Source organism: Episyrphus balteatus, chromosome 2 (assembly GCF_945859705.1).
Source record: "Episyrphus balteatus chromosome 2, idEpiBalt1.1, whole genome shotgun sequence".
NCBI classification, from domain to species: Eukaryota; Metazoa; Arthropoda; class Insecta; order Diptera; family Syrphidae; genus Episyrphus; species Episyrphus balteatus.
Window position 1 is genome coordinate 121,263,121 of NC_079135.1, and position 15,721 is coordinate 121,278,841.

The window sequence follows — 15,721 nt, forward strand, 5'->3', positions numbered from 1 at the left end:
GTAGACGGGTATAGTATTATTGTATTCATCAAAAAATCAAATTAAGAACAGGAAAGTAGGTATATTGAAGCATCATTATGGTTCAGAGAAAAATTCAAAAAATTCATAATGCATTCGAGGATTCGTGAAATCATTTTTCTTTCTTTTTTCAGAAAGTAATGATAACTAGTTTACGTAATTTCAATTTCATTTTTTACATGTAAAAAATTGGCTGTTTTTAACTGGCTTTTTTTTTTCTCATAAGCTGCATAACATTGATGAAGAGAGACTTTTAAAACAGTGGTCTTTGATTACAGAAATAATAATAATTAATTGTTGTTTTCAAGTGCGAAATTCTATCCAATAACCAATCTAGGTATCGAGGAAAATTCCAACGTTAAATTAAGACTTTCGAGAAGAGTGAAACGCAAAGCAAACCCCAAAATCAGACTTTGAAAAAAGGTGAAAATAAAATTGTAGGTATACAAAACTGTAATTATTAGTTTTTTTTTTATTTCTTGAAAAATGACGAAATGAGAATATAGCAAAAATACATCTCATTAATGTAATTTAACCGTCGCAAATATTTTTCAAAATGACAAAATATTCCTTTCTTTATTAATTTTTTAATATTCAGTTTTATTTGATAAATTAATAAGTTTTTGAATTATATTTCGGAAATATTTAACATTAAAAATTTTCTCTTAACAATATTTTTAATAAATTTAAATTTACGAAAAATATAAATTAAAAAAAAATTGACTTAGTAAGTAAGTAATTAAATAAGCAACAAATTGTGCAAATCTTGCTTAAATAATTAACATGATGATTTTAAAAATTCTGCAAAAAATTAAAAAACGGTTTGGAAAATTGTAAAAAGTGCGCATTTTTTTTACATTTTCTGAAACATTTTTAAATTTTTTACAGAACTTTATAAAACAGAATTTTGACAAGCAGAGTTTTGAAAAATAGAATTTTGAAAAAAAGTGTTTTGAAAACAGAATTTTGTAAGACAGAGTTTTGAAAAAAAAAAAAAAATTTTACACCTGAAGAATTTTGACCCTAACCCTCCTTTGAAATGGGACTGCTTAATTATTATAATAAGACCTCCTTAAACTTAACGGATCTCTGCATGGTTTTTGCTAAGATTTCATTCGTCTTAAAAGAAGCAGAAATCCACTTAATTTAAGATTAAAATCTTCTTATTTTTATGATTATTAAGTGGATTCCCGCTTAATTTAAGACGAGAGTCATCTTGGCAAAAAACTATGCAGAAATCCGCTTAATTTGAGGTTGTTTTTTTTCTTAAAGTGTTTGATTTTGCTCATTGATAAATTCCATTAAAAGATTTTATATTATTTCAATTCTCCCTTAGCTAACCCTTTTACCTACCTTATTTAAAATTATGGGTGGTTAAGAACAATGCATTTCGAAAAAAAAATTCATACCTACAACATTCAAATCCCATTGGCAAATATGATGATATCAACATGTTGGTCTATAGATTTTGTTAGTGAAGTTGAAAAAATTACCCGGTTTGAATGCTTACGAACCTCAAAATCACTTATTTCAAACTCTTAATTCGTTTCCCTTAAACTCAATCGACTTTTTATATTTTTTTGTATCTGAACATGATTACCATATTTGTAAATCTACATTTTTTTGAACTATTTTATTATATTTTCATAATATTAGTTTTAGTGTGACCTCTAAAATATTTCTTTATTCTACCAAACTAAAAAGTAATGAAGAATAAAATGATGTAAATTCGGGTTATCCACGTAAAATTCTCTCTTTTCAAAGAGGCAACCCTGTTATTTTCATTTTCCACGTTAAATTCTCTTTCAATTGACACCAAATCTTGACCTTTTACCATCCAAGCCAGTTTATGTTTAATCTGCAAACCATAGCCTCGGATCTAATCTCTAATTAATGTAACTTTTAACAGGTAGTTCTTTAACAGTGATTTTATTATAAATATAAGTTTGCACCTTTTCAACTATAGCCAACTGATTTATGCAAAGTTCTTCTAGAAGTGATTAACAATACAAAAAAAAAACTGCTAACATGTTTGTTAACCAGCAAATCAATCTTGTTTCTTTTATAAAAAAAAAAAATTATAACCAACAAATAGTTATCAATCAACTAATTTACTAGAATTCTCTGTACTAAAATACCAAAAAAAAACTTCAACCTAACCTCTAGACAGCAAACAATGTGTTTTTATTTTTTGTCTTCACTCTTTTATACACATTTTTCTATGTCTGTGCCTCAACATATAAGAATGTCGGGTAATTTAACACAAAACAAAAACTACCATTCACATATCTAGGTATAGGCACAAAAAAATACTTAGCTCTAAAGCCAAATCAAGTTCCTTTAGTATAGTTGAGTTGAGCATGGACAAAATAATGCATCTGGGGTTACACGGAATCAATTAATTCTTAGAAGATATACCAAAAAGTTTTAAAACAAAAAAAAAAAAAAAAACGAAAACAACACTGAAACTAGTAATAAATAGTTTAAGGTCTCCAGTTCGACTTCGCGGTGACTCTCCTACACCTCCCCCTTCGAGTGGCTTCGCGTTGCCCCATGAAGGATGAACAGACTTGTGTGCATTTATTTATGCTTACCATTGCAGCCGGGCAAGCGCACACACAAAATCGCGCTAGAGTTTGACTTTAAAAAAAAAGATAAACTCCTTCGCTTTGCAAAGCACAGTGAGGTCGTTTTTAAATTAAGTGGCTTAGAAGAACTTACATCTAGATGGCCCCGGTGTGCGATTTATCTTATGAAAAAAACTTAAAGGAGAACTAAATCATTCCTAGACAAAGTGACTCTGTAAGTTGTATCTTTTTGACCCCACTGTTCACTGTATTGCATTGTCGGTCGCGATGAGAATGTTATTTTGCGCGCGCAATCACCCCACAGCAGACAGACCTGAGGCTCTGCGTCTTGTTTTGTTGTCTATTCCTATGGGGCGTACCGCGGCGGACGGACAACAGATTGTTATGGCAATCAGAGCTGATCTGGTTTGTTTTTTGTTTTTTTTGTTATTTTCCTTTGGTTTAAGTTATTTTCCTCCTTGGCCAGATTCATCCTCCACATTGATCTAACTGCAGGCAGAGAAGAAATGTAAAAGAAGTATAAGAATGTGCAGCAACTAGTTTGACCATTGTCTGCTCAGGGATTCGTCGCGTCGGTCGGGCAGGGAGATCTAAATTTAGAAATGTTGTTCGCCGTGGTTCAGAGCAGCAGCGTTCTTTTTGGATCGGACATATTTTTTGCGCTTTTGTACAAATTGCTTATCTTTACAATCTCCCCCAGATGTGAAAGGATCTACCGGAATGAAATTTCTCCATCTATATCACATTCCTCCTTCTATTTCAACGTTTTATTATATCCAACAGCGATCTGCAGCCTTTATACCAGACCCATCAAATCTGTCCTCAATTATAATTATATAGGAACCTGAATCAGGTTATAATACTGAACGTCTGAAATGACACACGAGTGTGTGCGGTAGTGGTAGCGACTGTGGTACGGATGAAGGTAATAAACATCAAAAGCGACATGCGGCTTGCGGTTGCGGAAAACATCCGCATCTACACTGTCACACTCTGTCCCACTTTCAAGTTCAAGTTTAGAGTGTGTAGCGTTCAGGTGCAAAAAAAAATATAACCAAACACTGTCTTCGTCTACTAGATTTTCGGTGTCGGTGTCTGGTTTCACTTCATCGATTTTGCTTTATATCGAAAGAAACCTTGAAATGACGCGCTTCTAAGCCAAACAAGAAACAAATAAAAAAAAAAGTGCGTATAAAGGAAATTTTAATTTTTGGTTTAGAGAAATTACAACAACTTGTATCATATTTTATACAAAAAAAAAAACAAAAACAACTCGATCAAATTTCAAAAAAAATCTTGCCCAAGTCCGTCATGAAGTTTATCTGGTTACACTTGGGATGCGTTCAGGAATGCGAGTTTACTTTCTTTAGCATTTTTTTCATTCTGCTAGTAGTTGTTGATGTGTTTTTATGAAAATGAAAAAATTTAAAACTTGATTTGCAAATAAAATTGAAATCAAATTAGCTCTAGTTTAAGGAACTTGTATAGTAGTTGTTGACAAATAAGAAAAATAACTATTTTAAGAGTGTAACACATATATTGGATTGGTTTTGGATATATGAATGAAGGTGAGATGAGATAGAAAGTCACGCAAAGCAGAAAAGCATACGCGGGCATAACTCTAAATTTAGAGTGAAATGAGTTTGCTTTCGTTTGAGGTTAGTGAAATGCATCACCATTTTGGCAGGGAATATTATTGTAAGCATTCTTTAACATACTTTTTCAGCTGCATAACCAGATGAGTTATGTGAGTTATTTAAGGAGTTGATGATGATTCCAAAGGAGTGAAAAAAAAACATGTGTGCAATTCACACGTGGTAGAAGTGAAACCTTAAAAAAATCATTGTTCTTGAAAAAAAAAAAATTACATCATTAAAAAGCTTAAAAATTTTCCTAAAGAATAAAGCCATACTTAAATTTTTACAACAATCATTTTTCATGAAAAAAGCAAAAAAAAAATCTTTTTTTTCTTCTAACACCTTTAAATCCATTTTTTCAAATGACAACCTATACAAAATTTTCATCGTGTTTCAAATCACTACGATACTAAAGAAGTTTTCACTTCAAAAGAAAATGTCAATATTAGTGTGGATATTCTTTAGGACCACAAACTCCTTTTGAAAATACCACAGGAGGTGTAGATAAATATTGTGAAATAGCATTGATTTGTTTTATAAAAAAATATAAATAAATACCATCAATGAACCTTTCGAGTACATGGAGGAAAAAAATACCTAAAAACAAGCGGATTCCGTATCAGAACAATTCTGTCTTAAATTAAACGGATACACCTTTTTAATTTCTAGAATGTGCAAATTAAAAAAAAATCCACTTAATTTAAGCGGAATATCATCTTATTTTTATGTGGGAACATTTTAATAAAAAAAAAAAACTGGCAGGTACTAGGGATCGATCCTACAACTGTTGGTCTAATAGGCAAGTGCTTTACCATCAGCCTATCTCACTGTTGCAAAAAAGTATGATAAAGTGCAATAAAAGTTGAAGTCTGCTGATAGTTTTAAAATACTGTTACTGTCGGTTTCTTAAGATGAAAATTCATATTAAAATAAAATTAATTTCACTTTAAATTTAACAGAATGAAAGTGGATTTCACTTATTTTAAGCGGAAATCGTATTGTTTTAAGAGGATGGGATTTAAGGGGGGCATCATCTTATTTTAAGGTTCCCTTTTTATCCAAAAAGGCAGGTCAAAAAGAGCGTGACCTTTTCAACGTTTTTTTTTTCACATTTTCTGAGGACTATCATAACGTTTTCGTACATAAAATTTCAAAATCATTAAATTCTTTCATCAAAGAAATCTTAAAAAGTTAACAAAGATGTCCAATTTCGGGGCCTATACGCCCGCGGCAGTCCTGAAAGCAGTTTGTAAAGTGGAACCAATGTTTGTTTGTATTTATGTAAATGACTTTATTTACAAAAACAATTTCAACCTAATCAAATTATTTACCTGTAAAGAACATTTTGCTTTTTTTTCCTCTATCTGAAATATGCTCTCTAAAAATTACAGTATTAATAATTTTGGACTACATTTAACGTATCTAATTGTTTATCCCTTACTATTTTTAACTTAATTTCTTTTTGTATTCAAAGTGAGATAAACATAAAATCTGTGATAAACTGTTTAAATGTGTGAAAAATAACTGCGATATGTCATAAAAAGAAACTCGTAAAAAATTTCACTTAACATAATTGAATTATCAACAAAAAATTGATTTCTTTTAATTCCGTTACCTGCCAAGCCCATAATTTAATTTTCTCCTCAACAACAGAAGAAGACGAAAAAAAAACATCAAAACAAAAGAGCTGACATACAAACTTGCTAATATTTTTAATCTATTTTGCATCTTTTTTTCTATGAATACAATCTATCAAAGGGTTTTTAATACTTTTTTATGAATCACAAAAACAGAATGGAAATATTATGTAAATGACTTCTGAAATGCTTCTGAAGCTAAACAAAAAAGGAAAAAAAAAAAACAAAAGCATAAACATAATAAAGCATGGAAAATTGCTTGTTAAACAATAGGTAACTAATCAAAATGAAAATACAAAACAAAAATCAAAAAAAAAGATTAATGAACGATTCCCAATTTGAATTTATCTATATAAACCAATGTTGTTTTATCGTTATTGATGTAACAGGATTTTTGGAAGCAACCATTACCAATAGCTTAAAATGTAATGAAATTTTGATTTAAGTTCGTTATGAATCGATTTATCAAAAATTGCCTCGTGTTTTTTTATTTTTTTTTTTTGGTAGCACCCTTAATTAATTGCGGGGAACTAAAATTTTAAAAGGTTATGTACCTTTTTTTTGTGGTTTTACTTACTGTTAGATGTTTAGCAATAGAAAAATGTGTGAGGAAAGGAAAAAAAAAGATACAACGATACATCATGAATCACGTCAGAAGTTAAACAATAATTACATTCAAATGGGTTTTTCGTTTTTAAATAAATTTGAAATTATTTTGATGGATGATCACTTACTTCAAATAAACGAGGCTGTTGAACTTGTAGACTCTAACTTGGTAAGGCACAAACAGTATAATTAAAATTAAAACAAAAAATGGACCAAATTTTAAAAATGGCCTCATTTTACAAGAAAATTTTGAAATTTCAAAATTTTCTACCCATTCTTGGAATCTCCAGAAGAAAAAGGTTCTATCTTCAAGTCTCAATATTCTTTTTAAGTAAATGTGCTTCTTTCCAGCCTTCGAAGTGTGATAGGCCATTAAACTTTTGTCTAGACCATCAGAGTGATGATTCTCAGATAAAATCTCAAAAGATAGATTTTAATTTGATATGAGTGCAGCATTTTTCACTTATATTCAATACTTTTATGGAGAAATTTAACTGCGAAGAAGTTAGATCCAAAAACAATTAAAATGTTGAAAAAAAACTTTTTCGGATAATATGACAATGAAGCTTGCAAGTTAGTACTGGAGCAAATATAAAAAAAAACTACAACAACATGTTTCTATTTCCGATCTGTGCGATGATAATTACTTTCGCTTTGAAGATGCTTTGCTATTTTTGAAGACTTTCTGTGTGGCAATTCGAAGAAGATAAAGAGAGTCTGCTGAACTGAATACTTCGTGTAAATTGCTTTAAAAGTAAAACTCTTTTCCATTGAAGGAATGTTGAATGTTTTTTTTTTTTTTTTTAAATTTTATTTCTTATTTTAATTTTTAACTCATGCAATTTACAGAGTGAGAGTCTTTATATTAATAAAAAAAAAATACCTACCTTTTAAGACGACGATGGAATTATTTTGTTGCAAACTAAAAAAGAGCGCATCTATGATGCGTATAAGGAAATAATTTCATGTAAAAGATGAAGCTTTATAAAAAATAACGAGCAATATCTTTCAATGAAATGAGTGATGAGTTCTTCATGCACTGTTGGTTTGTAAGAGTAGTATTTTTTTGTTATTGTTTTTTTTTTTTGTTGTTTACTTGTTACATGTGTCTTGCGTGAATAATGAAAAGCCTGTTTTTAAAGATTTGAATGTTTATGAAGTTTCTTTTTTTCTAAATAATAGTCTATGTATTACAAATGTTAAGTGTATTTGAAAGTTAGGAAGAAACATTTTAAATTTTCATGTGAAATTTTATTATTATATTTGTATTAAATGATTACAAGTAAATTGTAAAATATGATTTTTCTCGCAATTCAACCATATCTTGAAAATCGTTTGCTTGTCAACAGTACACTTTCTTCTTTTCTTAAACTTAATGTTTTTATTTATTGTTTCACAAGCAATCCCCAGTCCCCACACTGCAGTTTTCGTTTTTGAGATTTTTTTTTCAAATGTTTTTCTTTCCTAGTTGTAAATGAATGGAACTTTAGTTGAGCTAAAAATTCTCGACAAGTTTGTATCAGTAAATAAAAAAATATAACATTGTTTTTTTTTTTCAAAACTAAAAAAAAAATGCTTCCATGGAGCATGATGTTGTGTAAAATTTGTACAGGTAAATTACACTAGCATAAGGCAACAAAAGTGGATTAATTGCAAAATAGAAACTCTTTCATGGACGCACTGCTTTCTTCGTAGACAAGTTGTAGCATCTTGGGTACTACCGCCAGAATTAAATGATGTTCTTAAAAATGTGATCAGAATAGTGAACTCTATAAAATTCAAGGCCTTGCAATTTGCAAAATCGACAGAATATTCGAAAATTCCTGACCCTCCATGACTTCTAAAATCTTCATTTCTCGCTGATCCGTAACTGGAAAAGTATGTTATCTTGAGTAGTACTCCTCTTTAATTTATGATTTGATCTGATAATAACTATAAGAAAGAACCTTTATAACTTTTAAGGTTTTCGCAGTTTCTTACAGACATACTTTAAAAATATTTTCGGAAGTCGCTTACTTTTGTACTCACCCCGAACGTTTCGTATCAAGTTTCATTGAGCGTGGTGTCATCGGGAAACTGCCGTAAAAAGTTATTGATTAGTTCGGCTACGCAAGTTGTATTTGTGTGTAGGCTGTTCTAACTCTAGTTGTTGTTGTTGCGGCTAATCCGAAAATATTTTTAAGATCTTCTGTGTTGAAATCATGCTGATACAAAAAGGACAGAGGTATAAAAGTTCTATGATTAACTTCTACATAAATTCGTTTAAATAAAGATATGATAGCTTACTTAATATTTTTTCTTTTAATTCCCAATTTTTAAAGTTGTTTTAAAACTGAACGAAAATTTCAATTTTTTAATTTTTTTCTTTTGTATGAACCAAAAAACTCATCACTGTGCCAAATTCCAAATTTCTACGAAAATGGGAAGTTATCCATAACACTGTGCTACAAAATAAATAGGTACACTCTATAAATTACATATTATAGGCTGTTCATATGCATACAAATATTTTTGTTATATTTTTCGAACCCACCATTTTTATTTATTTACAAAAAAACCATTTTTACCGACCTGACGAGGTAATCTATGAACATCTCAGTCATTTTTAAAACAATTCTCAATATGATCTACGTTTTTGGAAAGAGCATTTTTAGACCTTTTTAATGATGTATATAAGTCTATTTTTTAAACAAATAAAGTGTAGGTTTTTATCCCATAAATCTTAAAAAAGTGATTTTTTTCTTCAATTTTTTCAACTTACCCATTTTTTATTGCACAATAAAACAAACAAATAAAGTTAGGTAATATTCTGAAATAATATTTGTCTAGGCACAAATTGGTGTATTTTTTAATTGAATTTGACCAAAACTGCGGAATCTATGCTACCGTTATTTTTAAATAATTAAAATTTGTATGCTCCTTAGATCTTATATGGTTGGAAATAAACTAAAAAAAAAATATTCCCCAAGTTTCAAGTCTCTAACTTAATTCTAACTTGTGCCTCCAAGTGGTTGAAGTTTTTTATGGGAATAACATGGGGTTTTTGGACCTTGTTCAATCAATTTTAAATTCCAGCCAAACCATTTGTTCAATATATTTCCTATAAACTAGGGTTGCTTGATTAAGTGTCTCCTCTTATATTGCGGGCACAAAGCCAAAACCACAAATCTGCAAAATTGCAGTTTTGAGAAAAACTGATTTAAAGTTTTGAAAATTCATGCAAACTAATGGAAACTCGTGCAACGGACATTGATAGTTTAGGCTGCTAGGCAACATATGGAGGATTGTAAAAGGACAAGTAAAATGACGCATTAAAGTGAAAATGTCCAAAAATTTAGATTCGCGGTTTTGGTTTTGTGCCGAGTTTTTTTTATGTTAAGAGTCGAGCAATTTTTTGTCACTGATTAAGCATTAAAAAATCGCTTCTTAAATTCAATTCAAAATTAAATCTAAACAAATTATAAGTTCATGAGTAAAGGTTTTCATTTTAATAGGTCCACCAGTGTATTGAAAATATATGTGTTATATGCTTAGCAAAAAGCAAAGAATGCACATTTTTTTGCATTCTCACTTTCTGAGGGAATTCCCATATGACACATGACCTCAATATTTTTCCTAGAATCAAATTGTTTCTTTGGGTGGGATCTTGCCATAAAAAAACAAATTGAATTGAATGGTTTTATTTGAAAGATTTTTGAAATATATATTTTTTACACTGCCAGAATAAAGAAAAGATTGGATAGGAACATAAAACCAGGTGCGTTTAGATCATAAACAAAAACAAGCTCACTCCTATAGTTACATCAAAAACACGTGTAAGAATCATGTTAAATTTTAAAAAAGATGAACCCAGACGTGTAGGTGGAAAATCGTCTCTACAAAAAACAAAAAAAACTATAGGCTTACAAATTAAATGATGCAATTTTTTCAGTATCCGTGGGATACTTAACCGGGACATAGTAATAAATTTGCTATTAAATTTTGCCATCTCGAGTGCCAAACACTAAGCCGTTAATACTCTTTGTGTCTGTATAGTTTTATAGTGTTTCCATCTTAAGATGCACAGACACTGAAATCGCATCAAATCAAAACAACAAAAGCCCGCATAGAAAACCTAACAAAATGTTGCTGAAACCAATTTATGATCTTCAGATTTTAGTAGTATTTGTAAGGCATCATATTGTTGTATATATTCAGCTGAAACAACTATTTTCTATAGTCACCCGCACTACCATAAGCCACCAAATTAATTGGCGATAAATTGAAATTACTTGAAGGTGCCTCGACTCGACTCAAAAGTTGGAAGTTTACATAGGAGGAACCTACTTACGTAGAGATGGAACTTAATGCAAAATCTCTTTACCAAGACGCTGAGTTACTTTATAGAGAAACTGATATAACAACAATTACAATGATGTCAGCACGGATAGAGATGTTGTTTTTTGGCACGCCTCATGAGCACCAAAAAGTATTTATCTAACACAAATCAGAGGGCGTAAAAAAAACAGCTAAAAGGAACTTAAAGGGTTTATGTAAGACAATGACTTTATTTGAGTGAATAAAATTTGTCTGTTACCAAAATATCATGTTGTTGTGTGACTAATTCACTTAAAGGGCTTAAAGGTTTCAAAATTTTCAATTTAGCAAACATTTTTTTTAATGTTTCAGATTGAAATTAAATTTAGATGCGTAACTGATTTGATTGGGAAATATTCGGATAATTGGAGAGCAATGAAATAAAATATTGTGTTATTCATATTTTCTTTGCTTTCAATATCAACCAATTTAACAGCTACTTGGGTTTCTTAAAGAAAAAAGGCAGGGGAGAAGGCGTGAGAAAAAAACAAACATAATTATAGTTATTGTGAACGAATGAGATCGGAAATGTAGGTGAAACCCATTAAATATAAATTATCGCACTCAATGAGTGCGATTATGAACCAGTGCAAAAATCTTTTATATTATGGTTGGGGAAGTGGACTGTTTTGAAAAAAAAAAAACGTTATAAGTGGCCGGCAAAGTTGTTATAGTTAAATTAATGTTTTCTTTTTAACTGTTTGTTATTGTATTTTTATTTTTTACATCGACATTTATGTTTGAAAGAAATGTTGACTTTTATAATAATTAGATTTTCTATCTTTCTTTTTCAGATTTGGAAAGAAATTTTAAGTGGAATAACTAAAAGAAATCGGTAAGTTATATTTTAAAATTGCAAAACAACACCTATAGTTTTCTGATATACCAGAAGGAAAAACCCTGTTTAAATATTTTTATTGATTAAGACTTTTGGGTCAAATTTATCAATATTATGAATTATTAACCAACCAGTACCTAAGTACATAGTTCCATTATATCTGGAATCTTAAATTAAACATTAGACAATAAAAGCCTGATATTATGGAGGCCCATAAGCCTTAAGTGGTGCAAGGAAAAAAAATCAATAAAGATTTCATAATTAACTTCTGGATTTCTACATTTCGTGTAGTCCATCTGCAATTTTGGTTTCAATTTCAGGTCAGAAACAGAATTTGACAACTCGTAGATGTTTTTGTTGTATGCGATGAAATTTTCATCTAAGTGGGCAAGACTCGATTTAAATTATTGATATAATTACTTTTCAAATGAGTAATTTGAATTTGGTAGGATTCTTTTTCACTTTTTTAAAATCATTCTTTTACAATCATTTATTAATTCAAGTTAACAATACTCAACAAAATCGAGGTTCCTTGGTTTTCGTAGACTCTCATGGCAAATACAGTTGGCTTGTTCTGGTTGACATCTTGGCTCTCTGATAGAGAAAGGTTTTTAACTTAATACATAACGTTTCATCCGTTAAAATCACAGATTTCTCCGGTAAATCACGATAACTTGTGAAAAATGAAGAATTTCACCGACAAAATCAAGGGTTGACTCGGTGAAATCACAGGTTTCTCTGGTAAAATCATGTGTTTCCCCTGTGAAATCACGAATCGCTTCAGCAAAATCAGGAGTGGACTTCGTAAAATCACATATTTCCCCGGTAAAATCAAAAACTACACCGGATCTTTCAGATCTATCGCGAACAGTTTATTAGACTCCTAACTGTTAGAAGTCTTAAAATTGTTATAGTAACTTAATTACGTTTCATGACCTTACATTGCTGCTGGTCGATCATATTACCAGTCGAATGATTTTTTGCCGATCCATTCTAAGTTACTAAATTTGGCAGTTTTTGGGAAAAGATACTTTCTATTACTGGGAGTTACTATTAATTTTATTCATACAAAATAAAATTTCTATCTAACGAACTATTCAAAATCCTTTAATGCCACATTTGAAGAAAATGGCTTCAAAAATAAAAAGTTCGGTTACCTTTCACAACAGTAGACAGTGCCCGAAATTCAATAGATCTTGATTTTGGCTCATGAGTTGATAATAAACTTTTTGTAGTGAAAATCACACAAATAGGGGAACTTAGAATAAATTTAAATTTGAGCAAATTTTCCTTTTCGAAACTGTTGGAGATTTAAGAAAATATTTTGTAAACCATTAGGATCACTGAGTATATTTAAGGCTAAAATGTATACAATTCATGAGCATATGAGCACACAAAATGTAAAATTTGTTGAAGGTCTTAAAAATTGGAGCAATCAAGGTCGAAAATTTAAAATATTAATTTGACCTTGGATATCAAAAACTATTCCAGATATAAAGACGAAAAGAATTTTAAGATATCATTTACACTCCGTATACGTGTAGATCAATATTGAGTCACTTTTCGCGCACAAGGTCAAATGGGGCTTTGACTGGTGTTTAGAATCGACTATTTATTTTGCATTAAAGCAATATTTTTTTTTGTAAAGGTATATGTATGTATCTTTTGATATTTAAAAAGCCTTTCATAAAGATGTTTGATCTTAGATTTTTAATGAAAAAAATATAAAAATTGCAAAAAAGACCGATCTGGTATGAAATTTCGAAATTGGTAAAAAGCATTTTAGCAACAATTTCGACTATTTTGGTGTTATATTATGGCCAACTATGTTTTTAAGCAAAAATTTAAAAACTATGAAAGAAAAAAAAAAACAGAGTATTCAACAAAACTGAATAGGTTTGTATTTATTTTTCTCAATTCCAAAATATACCCACTTTTCTTTAAATTTTTATATTTTAATTCGAATCCGAATTCAAACGAAATATATTTATGATGTCACGTTTTTGAGGTATAACAATTTTAAAATTACGTTATATAGACATTTGTTTCACTACGGAATAGAGTTCAAAATATTTAATTTTGTTTATTGATATTCAGTTTTGTTGAACATTGTAATTTTGCATTATTTAAGTTTTTGTAACTTGTTTACAAAAAAATAGATTTTTTTTAAATTAAAATTGATAAGAAAGTTTTTAAAATTGTTTGCTTATCTAAAAAAAATCCAAGAATCAGCATAATATATGCTCTGAAGAACGTTCTACCGATTTGTCACATTACGTGCCTATAATTACCTAGACATTTCTTTTAAAATGGAAATTAAGTGTTAAACCCAAATCCTAGATCGAAAACGTTTTTGATGTAAATAAAGCTAAAGTTTCAACTAGGTACCTGTTTAGAAAAAAATTTACAAGGTTCGAATATTTTTAAGCCACCATTTTGATTTAAAGTAGGCAGTTTTTCGTAATTTCAATGAAATCATTTCTGTTAAAGTTAATTGTATAAAATAAATCGATAATTTAGCATATTCTCCAAAATTAATCCGAGAAAGCCAAATAAGATAATATTTAAAACTTTTCAAAAGTGGTTGTTATTCAAATAGGGTATTTAAGATGCCTGTTATCAGAATAAACTTAAAAAACGGAAATGAGCTTAGAATACCAAAATATTTTTTAATTTTTCTATTCTAAGCTGTTTTCTTAGCTTTCTCACATATACAATATACCTAAAATGACAACAAATTATCTTGAATTTAAAAAAAAAATTTTTCCAAGGTCAACATTCCATTAATTGCCATGTGTTGTGGTTTTACTATACAAATGAATGGAAATAGACTCGACACACTTGAGTGATAGTCCGACACACTCCATGCTTACACCTGTGAATGAATTTCAAAATGTAACTTTAGTCCAAAAATTCTCAATGATGATGTTTTGTTATACTGCCTTGAAACAGTGTCATAAGACAAATTGATTGGATAGCCAAAAAAATAAAGGTCCATCATCGACTACTCCCTGAAGGCAAAGTAATAAACTAATTCACACATAACAGACAAATCACACACTCATCATTCCTACTCCATCAAACAAAAATATGTTTCGAATAGCTATTTTCGTTTCTTCTACTGTGTGACAGCTTGATCGTGAAATACTGTTTCCGGTATAAATATATTCCACGCACTCGTGATTTCTTTTATGAGTGAACAAATATATAATCACCCACTAGTAGATGATAATTTGAACAAAAAAAAATGTACCCTTTCCACTGTGTAAACAAACAAAACTAATCACAAATCATTATTTAGAGCTGTTCGATAATACACACCATCCAAGGTGGAGTATCGAGTTAGTATTTTTGAATTTTACGTCAAAATTAATTAATTACTTGTCAGATAATTCAAACCTCTTAAATGCAAGAAGATATACGATTTTTGAAAGCAGGTACTCAATCATCAAGCCAAAAAGAGCATTCATTTGACGCATGAAATATTAGAAAACTTATTTGCAAAAATTAAGCCATCGCATAAAGTTGATTCATAATAATCAAGCTTAAAAAACTTACTTTTCAAATTATTAAGCAATGTCTGCGAATTTTTCCAAATAGGTTCTTCTTTTTTCTTATTTTTAACTTTTTGATTGACGTTCACACACCAGTTGTGGCCTATTCGAATATGGCTTGCCAATCATCATCATTATCAACGAGTTGAAAAATTAAAATAAGAAAAAAAAAAGAAATCCAAACGACAGAGCCCCCTTGCGGGCATCAACGGACATTGCACAAAATACTTAACTTACTTTTTTTTTGTAAATCAACTCCAAATTGCTATAACTTCATGAAAGAGAGAGGAGTTTGTTGCGCAATCAATTGACGGCGAGGCGGCGCATTGCGGTGGCTAAACGTACTAGTACGTACCTTTAATTTGACTTGAAAATAAAAGCCGGTTCTTTTTTGCACACGTGAGAACCGTCGGTCGCCACACACAAAAAAAAGGGGTCGCGTTCATAAACCACCTTCGCCACCTTCGGAAATGGTTTCCGCGTTGCG

General features: G+C 30.0%; 1 protein-coding gene across 1 annotated transcript in view; it reads left to right on the plus strand.

The window, feature by feature from the left end:
* LOC129908499 (putative uncharacterized protein DDB_G0277255) overlaps positions 1 to 15,721 on the plus strand; it is a 96,012-nt gene that overhangs the window by 17,183 nt on the left and 63,108 nt on the right. Inside the window, exon 2 of the mRNA XM_055985020.1 lies at positions 11,637 to 11,677. The gene's annotated coding sequence lies outside the window, so the exon portion shown is untranslated. The remainder of the gene's footprint in view (positions 1 to 11,636; positions 11,678 to 15,721) is intronic.